Genomic DNA, 12616 nt, shown 5'->3' with positions numbered 1-12616 from the left:
AATATCTATCAATGAATAAATCTATCAATAAATAAATCGATCAATAAAAAAAAACAAAAAAAAAAATCCGGGGACCGTTGTGTATATATAATCGATCATAACTCTTCATCATTTTATCCTATTTCTACGTTAATAGAACCACTGGAAAGATAAATGTCTGCTCTTTTAACAATAAGAATGTCAAAATATTGGTTCAATTTATGTTGCCAAATCATTATAATAAACTGTACCTATATGTAAAAAAAAAAAAATCTAAAAGAGAAAAAAAAAAAAAAAAAAAAAAAAGGACTTATAACAGGATGTCCTGTGCAGCTGCCTGGGCTTCAGTCTTCGAGCTGTGGTTGGGTTTCCCAAGTTATAGTTCACAGCTCCTTTAACTGTAGGTAACTGGTAGTGGAACTTCAATACATTTTTTTTTATGTAATCCTCTATTGACTCCATTTGTAATTCTCGATGCAATTGGCTGTTTCTTACAAACCAAGCAGCATCCACTTATTACTTAATTTTGAAAAGATTGCATGTGATGTAAGACTCAATCTTACAACTTGAGTTGTTGAATCTGTTTTAATCTAATAGCCCTGACGAAGCCCTACAAAGTGAGGCGAAACGTTGGTTAACAATAAATAGTTTTCTTCTACTATTTTGATACCTTTATTGACCGCCACCCGGACTATCTTCCTACAATATACTTCATATGGTCAACTATCTTCTTCCGATTAAATTGAAAATGTTTAAACTTAAATATAATTAATTGTTAAGTCTTTATTGCCTTGATCAATGAGATATTTATTAAGTATATATAATTTATATATCATTTTTCTAATAGGATTTCTCTTTGTTTTAGCCTTCGTGAAACGTGTGAACTTTAACTAAAGCTGAGAGGTATGTAAATGAGATAAAATATTTCTTCATTAATTTTTTATTTTAGCTTAAAGTGTGCCATAACAAATTTAAATATAATTTAAATTCTTGTATAATTCTTTAAATTTATTGTTTTATTAATAGTTTTCTTTTTTTATATATATGTTGCCTCCGGGATTTTTCAATTTTTAGTAATTATTTCATTATTTAATATGACAGATTCATTTATAGGTTCTCATTCATATGTTAAATGAAATTTACTCAAGTAACTTTTTTTTTTCGTTTGTTTATAGCTACCTAAACTAGTATTTTTCTACTATTAGTCTCCTTTTCATTATCTGATGTTACTAGTTCATTCATAGGTTTTCATTCATAATCTGGAAGAAACGAACTTGATTTTTTTTATTTTCGTTATTGACGAATGCTTATACCTGTATTTTTCTAATTTTAGTAATTTTTTCACTATCTAATGTCACTGGTTTATTGATTAATTTTCATTAAAAAATTGCACGAAATGAATTCAAATTTTTTTTTTCGTTTATTGATAACTGCTTAAATTAGTATTTTTCTATGTTTAGTATTTTTTTTTTCATTAGCTACTATAAGAATTCATTCTTAACTAAAATTGACTCAAATAATATTTTTTCAAATTGTTATCTGCCTAAACTACGAAATTTCGATTTCTAGTAATTGGTTTCACTATCTAATGTCACTGGTTCATTCATAGATTATCGTTCATAACTTGGACGAAATGAGAATATTTTTTTTATTTTCGTGTATTGTATAATAACTGCCTAAACCAATATTTTTATATTTTAAGTATTTTTTCATACTTTTCACTGATATTAATTTTTTTCACATCTGATATTAGTGGTTTCATTCATAACTTGGACGAAATGAACTCAAATATTTTTTTTTTTCGTTTATTGATAATTACGATTTTTCAGTTTTTAATTTTTTTTTTACTATGTAATATCATAGGTTCATGCATAATTTGAACGAATTGAACTTAAATAATCGCTCCTTTTTTATTTTCTTATATTTATAACTGTCAATTTTTTTTTTTGGAATATCTCTTGCATATAAATAAAGCAATTTAAAAAAAAATTAAACCGCTTTGATTGGAGATATTTACTGCTAATTCTTAAAAAAATAATATGTTACAAGTGCGTTTAGAAGTAAGCTGTGGAACCATCGAGTGTCTCCCTTCTGCTTGGCGTTACAGTCTATCCCAAGATGGCAAGTAGTTCTTCAAGATTTTTTTTTTTATTTTATTGCCCGTATTGGCTACGGGTAATTTCTCTCCTTACATTCAAGAGAGACTCTCCGTTGATTGGGGACTCTTCAAATGCTGAGATAATTTGTTATTGATATAAAAATTTGTTGTAAATTTTATATATATACCTTTTTTCTTGGTTATCATATTTATATATGATGTATAAGTACAAGAGCCCTATAGAAGAAAAAAGGTAGTTACGTCACCAAAATTTTGGATTAATGAAAACAATGTATAATTACTTTTCGAAATTGATGGGTCTGTCAAGTATAGTTAGGAGGAATAAAAAATGGAGACTATTTCAAAAAGTAAAAAAAAAAATTATGTTCTCATTCGGAGCTCTATATCGTGAAAGTTACCAACAACAATAGAAAATCTAAGGGAACATCATTTAAAGTAGACTAAATTTGCTAAAATGTGAGCTTTAATAGAGTTATTTACGTTCAATAGTTCCCGAGATATAGGTTTTTAAAATGCAACAGTTCATAAAAAAATGAACTGAAAAACTGAAAGTTAGTGAATTTATTTTGAGATATCCAAATCTCCAAAACCATTCGACCCACAGATGTTTATTAGCACTCAAATTAAAGCTAGTTTAACGAACTCAGAAGTAGTTTATCACACTTATATTCGTAGTTTATATGACATTTACTAAAATAAATTGATTTATAGTAGTTGAAAATGAAAAAAATAACTTTATTCTGGAACATATGTCCCCTAAGAATAAATACACGGTTCATATAGTGAGATTTTTATCTGGCAAGCATTTTCAATTTTCAGGTAGTAGAATGAAATTACACTGGTATATTGGCTTTACTACTGTTTATGATGTTAATCAACACATGTCTATAAATTTATAGCATTTCGGCCAAAGTTTATGAGCAAAATTTGTATTGATATGCGAATATCATATAAACTACTACCCTTACGAACATACGTGCCAACTATGTTATAATAAATAAAATTACCTTTATTTTGAGTGTTGGCAGACATACAGTTCCTGAGATATATTTTTTCAAAAATCAAATATTTTTTCCGAACCATTAGAAATTAAAATTTTGTGACTTTATTTTGTCCAAATGTCAAAAACACTACAGCTCCTACGAAGATCAACTTCATAAACTACACAAAGTCCATTAAACTAATTTTATTCTGTACGTCGAATGGTTTTGAGATATAGAATTCTCAAAATAAATTCACTAACTACTGATTTTTCAGTATATTTTTTTATGAAATGTTGCTATTTAAAAATTTATATCTCGGGAACTATTGAACGTAAATAGCTATATTAGGGCTCATATTTTAGAAAATTTACTCTTATTTAAATAATTAGTTATATTATGTTTTCTACTGTTGTTATTAGTTTTCATGATTTAGAGCTCCAAATGAAAATTTAATTTTTTTTAAACATTTTGAAACAGTCGGCAATTTTTATTCCCCTAACTATACTCGGCAGACTCATCAATTTCGACAAGAAATTATACATAGTTTTCATTGAAGTAATAAAAAATTGCGGTAAAATAACTGAAGTTGTTAAGGATCAGTTAAATGTAAAATAACTATATTAATGTGACTTTATTGTTAAACCAATTAATTATTAAACAATGCAATTATCTATTTGTCGCCTTTGAGACTATTTAATCACTTTCTGTTGTTAACGCCCCACCTCATATCCTGGATCGTATCAGTTCGTGAGACTGCTTCGGATGACCCGGAGAAGAAAGAGACACTCCGGCCAGCGGACTGGAATGCGTGGCAAAACACATTATCCCTGGTGTGTTCGTCGACCGCGGTCGGGTTGTTGGGAACCTTGTCATGTACACACCCATCATCTTTAGGGTCACTGTACCTAATTGTTGTCAATAATAGGTAATGCCATTATTATTGTTTATTGTCAATGGTATTATATTGAACGTCATATGCTAGTAATGTCAGTATATTGTAATTTTATATCACAATGATCGATCAATTTCTTCTGTTTATTTATTCGATTGTGCACACTCAAGAAAAAATATAGTAGGCATCCATGCAACTTGTGTTAAATATGTTAAAGTCGAGGAACTTATTTTACTCCAGTATAATAAATATGGCAGGTACTCGACTTTAACACGGGCTCGGTTATGCTACAACTTATGCTAATTTCGTGATCGACGTACGTATTGCGGAGATAAATATAAACATTTATGATAAGCTTCTCCGCAATGCGTACGTCGATTACGAAATTAGCATAGATTGTAGCATAACCGAGCCCGTGCTAAAGTCGAGTATCGGCCATATTTATTATACTGGCGTAAAATAAATTCCTCGACTTTAACATATTCAACACTTGTTACATGGATACCTACTATATTTTGTCTTGAGTGTGCACAATCGAATAAATAATCAGAAGAAATTGATCGATTATTGTGATATAAAATTACAATATACCGACATTACTAGCACATGACGTTCAATATAATACCATTGAAAATAAACTATAATAATGGCATTAGCTATTATTTGTTAAAAAGATCAAGTTGGCAGTATTATCAACTATATATACATGCGCGACATCTGTGTTTTTCCAACACTTTATAACCTATAACTGACTTATACAGCTACGTATGATAATGCTACAATAATGATTACAAAATAATTTTGTTAATTTGATTACTACACTATTTTAAATAATTGAAATAGTTTTTCTTTAAAATCTTATTTTTTTTTAATTGTTTGAAACTATTTTTAAATTATCACAGATAACACTTAAGAAGCTCGTCAGAGATAAGAATGTTTTTAAAAATAATAATCTAAGCATTTAGGAATTTTTTTTTAAATTTATTTTCTCATCTTAAAAATTACATGAGTATAGACTGTAAAAACATCACAACCTAATAACTGTTATATAATCTTAATATATATTGATTTTATGATATTAACAGGTATACTTCTTATATACTAACAAGTAACAAGAGGAAACTCTGTTTAAGATACTAAAATAATAAAATAAAATAAAATATTACAATAATATCAAAGGATTAAATAAAAAAAAATCCTTGAGCCTGTCAAAGAATCATATTTTCACCAATTCAAAAAGGAACAGGACTACAAAATATAAAATTATATTATAGATTTAGCACATCTTATGTCTTAAAATAAATTAACTAGTTTTGTAGAAGAATGGATGACGTATTAATATCTTGGCCATCACTGAAGAATTAAGTATTAAGCAATTTTTCAACCTTAATAACAAATTAAAAGTTAAAAAAAATAACTAATGTAAATTAGCTACTCGTGTTATAATCCAATGATGGATTACTGGTTGCTACTTTTTTTTAATGAGTAATTATCACTCACAATAACTTTTTTTCAGGATATCATGAATATGTACTTAGGAAAAAAATAATTCCCTCTAAGGACAGGAGACGAGGAGAGCTGTCAGGGGAAATATTATCTTTTAGCGTTTAATCAAAGGGCACGCTGGCCTAGCCAGGAAAGAACTCGGTGAGACAAGTGGGAAAAAAGTGGGAAATAAATAAAATGAGAAGAATACGAGTGGGAAAAAAGGGATAAGAGTGGGAAATAATATAAGAATAGCCGAGAAGGGGCAGGTTCCATTTGGGGCCAGCGAAGAGCGGGATTCTTCACGTTCGCTAGCTTCGCTTCAATGCTCTCTTTTTAATGAGAATTTTTTTTCATATATTTCTTCTTCAAGCGCTCTTCAACCTGTAAGCTTCCTTTTGCTAGAATTATATTAAAAATATTCTCTTATTTCTTGCTATGATAATAGAAGCTTTCCGCACGTCTGAGGACGTACTTTAAAGAAGGGGGATTCAATTTTGAATTTAGATGAAAAATAGTTTATTATTTCGGAGCTAGGTTCCTTCAGAACAATAATAAAATAATTTTAATTTTATAATAACATATATTGGCCAAAAACAGAATGACCACTCTTAATTATAACTTTTTTTTTTTTTTAAATATTTATTTATTGCTATTTACAGCTGTACATTATAATACATTTAGTGCATCTGATCAAAGTTAAATTGGAGTGTTACAGGCGTGTAGAGAAACTAACCATTGGTAGCACTCTAATGATATTTTACATTAGCTAGTCTCGTGGCCATCTTCTTTTCAGGCGCCTCGGAGGATTGTCAGGAATGGAAGAGGATGCAAGATTAGAAACTAGGGGGTTTGAGTGGTTAGAGAGTTTATAATGGAAGTAGTGATATCTGGTTCGGGCTAGATCGGTTACATAGGGAACATTGAGGTCTTTATGTATGATTTTATTTGTGACAAAGTAAGCAGCATTGAGGATTTTACGAAGAATTTTGGATTGTAAGGATTGAATACGAGAGGAATTCAAAGGTTTACTAGAGCTCCAAAGCTCAACTCCGTATGTCCAGATGGGCCTTATTATTGTCATGTAGATCAGTCATTTGTAATGAGTTGGAAGTTTAGACCGTTTGTCTAGTAAGTGCTGTAATAGTCGGAATCTGCGTGCAGTTTCCTGTATTTTCAGTCTTGTGTGAGGATTCCAGGTTTGTCGTTTGTCAAGATGTAGTCCAAGATAACGAATCTGATCTACAGGAGTAAGAGCCACATTATTAAAGTATACTGTAGGGCAGTCGGCATTGTTGAGAATTAAAAAAAAAAAAAAAAAAAAAAAAAAAAAAACAGTACATAGAAATACTCAATGTTTGACTCGATGACGTTTTGATTCAAATATACCTTTTTGTTGCTTTAAATCGGTCGAAAGTTGTGTTTGTGAACAAGGTGACTACAATACGCGAGGACATATCCGTTTCTGCTGACAAAGGATTCCTCAGAGGACAGCATTCTACCTCAGCTTGGCATATTTCATCACTCCTAGTTGTCAGCTCGCTAACAGTCCAATGCTTCAGTGGTTTCTTTAACATAAATTACCTTTCTTTGCTTGGTATTTTTTCTTAAGAAATGTTCTGGTGTGTTCCAGAGTGTTATGTCCTGTTGGAAAATCGTTGTCTTACGCCGTGGCAAAACGTGTTTACAACCGTTCATCTTGAAAAAAAGCTATTTTTAAACACAAATAATTGTTAATAGTTCGTTCGCCTCTAACCTGCAGGGTTATTAGATATTCTAGGTCTATTGTAAAACATTTTCATAAAATCCATCAGGAAATTTTTTTTCATTTTTCAGAAACCTTTATGGCAATAGTACATTCTGCTACACTCAATCTCAATAGGTATTAGGGATGTCAATACACACTCATGCTATATAAACATATTAATATAAAAATAAAATGTAAATAAATAATAATAAAAAATACAATTAAATAATTTAGTATAAACTGTAATGGATAAAACATAAAATTATATGTACACATTATGAATAAACATGGGTGGCTAACTGAGTATAAAATTAAAATAAAGTGAAAGATAATCTTGAACACAATCAGACCTATATACAGTATTTACATTCTTAACCAAGCCCTGTAACCCACATGTGGATGGCATAGCGGAACTCCAGGATCCCTGCGCTTTTCTCTGTGAAATTTGTTTTCAATATTCTTTCATATTGCTCACTTGTTTTTCAGATTTTTAGATACTACTTATGCATATTTTCTTACCTATTTAATATTATATTTCATCTTTCATTTTTATCAATTTGCTACTGTCTAATTCCATAGTTATCAATCAACTATCAATTTTATGTTTCTCTGAATGTTGGTTGATATCTTTTTTTTGTTTTTATAGCTCTGATGAAGACTTGAAACTCAGGTCGAAACGTCGGCAATAATATTTTTTTTTATTTATTTTTTTTTTGCTGGCCGCACCCCTCCCCTCCCCCTACTCCGACAAGCTTCTCCACTTCATCTTGATTTTTTTCATTTTGAGTATCATATCGGAGTGATGGATTCACAGGTCCACGCCGATTCTTAGTTTTAGCGACTATAAAACATAAATTCATTTTAACTATGTTATTATTTCTAATTATTTCAAACAAATTTCTTTTTTTTTTTTAATTTATATTAAGAATTAAATTTAGTGTGAAAGGGTCCAGAGGAAGCCACAAGTCGGATTCCTGCTTGCAGTTTTCCTCGGCCTTGAGCTCATCCGCGCGTCGGATGAATTTAGATAGAATACAGACGTTTATTCGAGTGGAAAGAGAAATATCGGTCTGGTATCTCGGATAGTTCGTGGAAGAGCGGATGGCGATCAGTAGTCCGAGCGCAGGATGGGAAAGGATACGAGGCGGGCTTCCCAAGTCCTTGCCCGTCCTTGGCAATGTCCTGCGCGTTCTGCCCGCTCGCGTCACGTCACTGCTCGCCAATCGGGATCGGAACTGAATGCATTCCCCTCGTATGTGTCATGTCCTGGATCGATAAGAAAAGGTGAATAATTAATAAAAAACAAGACATATCATGGTGTTGATATTTTCAATAACAGGATTTTTAATTATATGAACATTTTTTTCCCCCTAGGCCGCAGAGTCATATGTTTTCCACCATAAGGGTTCTTGCAGTCCAATAAAGCATCGTGTACTTCAACCGCTTTGTCTCAACTTCATTGAAAAGTATGTAAACCTTTGTGGATGTAGAATAGGACCTTTAGTACAAACTCGAAAAAAAAAACACTTTTTAATGAGAAAGAAATCTTGGAAAATAACAAAGATGTGCAAAATCCATAAATAAAACAAAAGAGAGAAGAAGACATTGAGACTTCATCTAGAAAAATGTTTATTTTACGTGATGGATTTAAGCTCAGCAATAAGAGTAAGATTTCTAATTAGTGATCTCTATCAAAAACCTTAAGGCGCTGTTTTTCCCCTAGTGTAAGAGACCACGCTCTTGATTGAATAGGATTTTGTTGAAAATAATATTTTTATTTATTTTTGTTTATTTATAAATATCAAAATCCAGAATTAAATACCACAAAGTAGGGAAATGAGTAATAGTTATAAATGATCACATTCATACCAAAATTAAAAAAAATAAATAAAATAAATATTTTCTAAATATATTTTGTTTCAATTCAAAACTTCATTTATTGATATATATTACAATCTGTTACAACGTTGTTAAGCAATAAGTAATAATGATGATACTCAATCAACATACTCAAATAAAAGAACTTAAGAATAAAATAAAAATAAATAAATAAATGAAAAAAGTATGTACAAATAAATAAAATCTCAAAAAAATAAAAACAGAAGGTTAATGAAAATGAAAATTACCCATCTTTGAACATGAAAAAAAAAAAAATAAATCAAATCAAATAATAATAAAAATAAATAAATAAAATAATAATAAAAATAATTGGAGAATTTTGATGAAGTTAAATTAAAAATAATTGATGAAGTTTCAGGTCTTCATCAAGGGTTATGGCGTAGAAGGTAGGCCTGAAACGTCGGCATAAAATAAATAAATATGTTTTAGTTTATTTATGTTGTTCTTTGCTGACCGCACCTCCCGAAGTTCTCCAATCATTAATCTAGGGTCAACTATCTACACCTCATTAATAATTTAAAAAAAAATAATAAAAATAAATAAATAAAATAATAATAAAAATTAATAAATAAAATAATAATAAAAATTAATAAATAAAATAATCACCAGTCAATGTACACTCTTACAAACAATATTTACACCATCGAGTGAGGGATACGGTAGAACTCTTTGAAATCCCAGCGCATCCCTCTCACTGCATCACTGGTAATGTGCCAGAATAAATAAATAAAATCTTTATATTTATATAAATACAATGAACTTAATCACATTAGGTACGTGAAGAAGAAGGGATAAATTAAAATAAGTAAAATTTTGAACTAATATAACAATAAAATAAAAGACCAATCACATTTAAACTCCCGACCTAAGGATCCCCGAGCCCACTCTATCCACCATGTATGAGGATAGAGCAGGGCTCTTCGAGATCTCAGCGTAGCCCTCTCAAAATGAGCCACTATGCGCTAAAGCCATGCTTGAATAGGTAGATTTATTTATCAGTAATCAAATATAATCTTAGAGAAATAACTGAAGCTTTTTCATTCCGTGAAATAGATTAGTTGAAAATAGAAAATAGCTTTCACGCTAAGCTTTACGGATTGGTGGACTTGTTGGAAGATTTATCGGGTAAGCTGGCTGCCTATCTGCAGTGGCAGCGAGTAAGTTAGCGATCTGATGCGAAGAGCATGGCACATGTAACTGTCCTCCAGGTCCGTCCAGGATGGCGTGAGGAGCCGCGGTCACGAAGATGCAAGGCGTGCGGGATGTCTTGCCACAAAGGGAATAAGAAAGAACCAACTCCAGGAAAAACCGCAGCGGTCGGGAAAGATTTATGGATTAACGGTGGTTCGTCAGGATTACCAACTGCTGTTTTTATTACCCGGTGTCTCTCCATCTTGAGGAAATATAAGTTACTCGGAATGCCGGTTCGTCAGGTAGGTCCGGAGGTCTTGGATGGAGCAGGTTATGGTCTGGAGATTAAAAGTAGGGCGATATAATCATCTGGAGTAATGAAAGTTCCCCTTCATTTATTCTCTGTATAAAGCTTTTATATCTTCCATCAACCGTTTTCTTGGTCTATTTTAAAAGTTGATGGATATGGATTTTAAAATAAATAATCTAATCTAATACTATTCTGTTTAGTTTTTTTTTTCATCTTTCTCCACATTTACTACTCTACAAAATACTTTGAATCTGTGGCAGTCGTGAAAAACTGGGTTAAAACCGTCTTCAGGAGGCTTAAGTTGTGTTAATACGTTTGAGACCGGTTGCCAACCCTGTGTGCAATAATAACAATGAGCATTTACCAGTTATCCTGAATAAGATAAGAATTTTTTTGAATTAATAGAATCTGTAAAGTATAGTTGTTGTTGTTGTCTGAGGCTTTAGGGCGTTAAACCCTGAGGTCATCAACGCCCATGTTTCGGGCTTAATAATTCTATTTCATTTATATTTATAATTCTTTTTCAATTTGCAAAAAACAAACAATAAGAACAGTTTGATAAAAACAATCCTCCAATGCTGTTCTATCACAAGCTGGACAAAGCTACTGTGTGTCCAAAGTACTAAAACCAAGATTAATTAACTCGTCAAAAATAAACACATTTATTTTGGTAATACTAAGGTTGAAAAATATGTCCGAGAGTTCTTGCCAATACGCCCCAGGCGCCAAGAAAAAAAATAATTTAGTATAATTTGAACGTGTTTTTTGTTCAGATTTCGAGGCTATTATATTCCATCGGTTTCTTTTTTTTTAGAATGAGAAAAAAAATACTGTTGATCGTATAAAATGAGTTTAAATGTAAAAAAAAAAAAAATTACAAAAATCAAATACGGTTCTACTAAAATAGTTAATTTTTTCCCCCTAAAAGTCAAGTCTGATACGTTTTTTTTCTGTTTGAAATCCTCAAATAGGAATTAAAATATAAGTAATATGCAGACGTTTGGTTTTCACGCAAACGTTCATAACTCCTTTTTGGTTATATCAAAATTTATCTAGCGTAGGAATACTATATTTCTGCTTTTCTAATACTTTTAGATTTTGTGTCTGTGTAAAGGTGAAAAAGTAATTTCAAATAAAGATAAAATCTTCAATTTTTTTTATATTTTTGGTTCTGATTTATTTGCTTTTATTTTTTTAATAGTTAACACATTCTTAATTTAATCTTTTTTTTTATATTGGATGAAGATAGTTGACCGTATGAAGTAGATTGTAGGAAGATAGCTCGGGTGGCGGTCAATAAAGGTATCAAAATAATTAAAGAAAACTATTTATTGTTAACTTAAATTTACTAATGATGAGATAGTTGATCGTGAATAATATACATGAGGAGAATCTGGTTGGGGGTGCGGTCAGAATATAATGCAAATAACTTATTTAATAGTGCCAACGTTTCGGCCAGAATTTCTAGCCTTCATCAGGGCTGTTAGCAGGAAATCGGAAAGCCAAGTGTTAAATTTACTAAATTTTTACTTAACTAAATTTTTATTATACAGTTACAATAAATAGTTTTCTTTTACTATTTTGATACCTTTATGGACCGTAATCCGGACTATGTTCCTATAGTTTTTTTTATCCATAAAAAACATATTTCTTTACCAGTCATTTTAATTTTTTTAAATATTTTCTATATTAAATAGGTCTAACTCCGTAATGTATAAATGGCCTTCAGTTCTTTATTTGGACCAATTGATCGGTGAAAGTGAACAATGGAGTTCGTTTTAAAAAAAACAAATTCTCTTTTCATAATGTAAACGTATTAATTATTTTATTTGTATTACTTTTTATGTGGGAGTGGGTAGCTCATTGTTAAGGCGATGGAATACTAACTCCAAGGTCTGGGTAATAATAATTATCTGCTAGCTGTAGCCGTTGAGTCAGCCCTGTGGGTTCGGGCCCTCCGGGGTCAACCTAGTCAACTCTCAATTGGGTAAAACTTTGAGTGAGCGTAATTCAGACCAAATCACCACCTGGCAGAACCGTTAAAATAAAAAAAGTAATATATATATATATA

General features: G+C 30.8%; 1 protein-coding gene across 2 annotated transcripts in view; it reads left to right on the top strand.

The window, feature by feature from the left end:
- fj (four-jointed) overlaps nt 1-12616 on the top strand; it is a 174478-nt gene that overhangs the window by 44964 nt on the left and 116898 nt on the right. Inside the window, exon 2 of one of the 2 annotated variants that reach the window (XM_067047134.1) lies at nt 845-882. The exons of the other annotated variant lie outside the window; for it this stretch is intronic. The gene's annotated coding sequence lies outside the window, so the exon portion shown is untranslated. The remainder of the gene's footprint in view (nt 1-844; nt 883-12616) is intronic. 2 annotated transcript variants of the gene reach the window in all.

This window comes from Halyomorpha halys, unplaced genomic scaffold (assembly GCF_000696795.3).
Source record: "Halyomorpha halys isolate HHAL.00 unplaced genomic scaffold, Hhal_1.1 Scaffold250.1, whole genome shotgun sequence".
NCBI lineage: Eukaryota > Metazoa > Arthropoda > Insecta > Hemiptera > Pentatomidae > Halyomorpha > Halyomorpha halys.
Note: the sequence above shows the minus strand (reverse complement) of the source record. Positions and strands in the feature narration are given on the sequence as shown.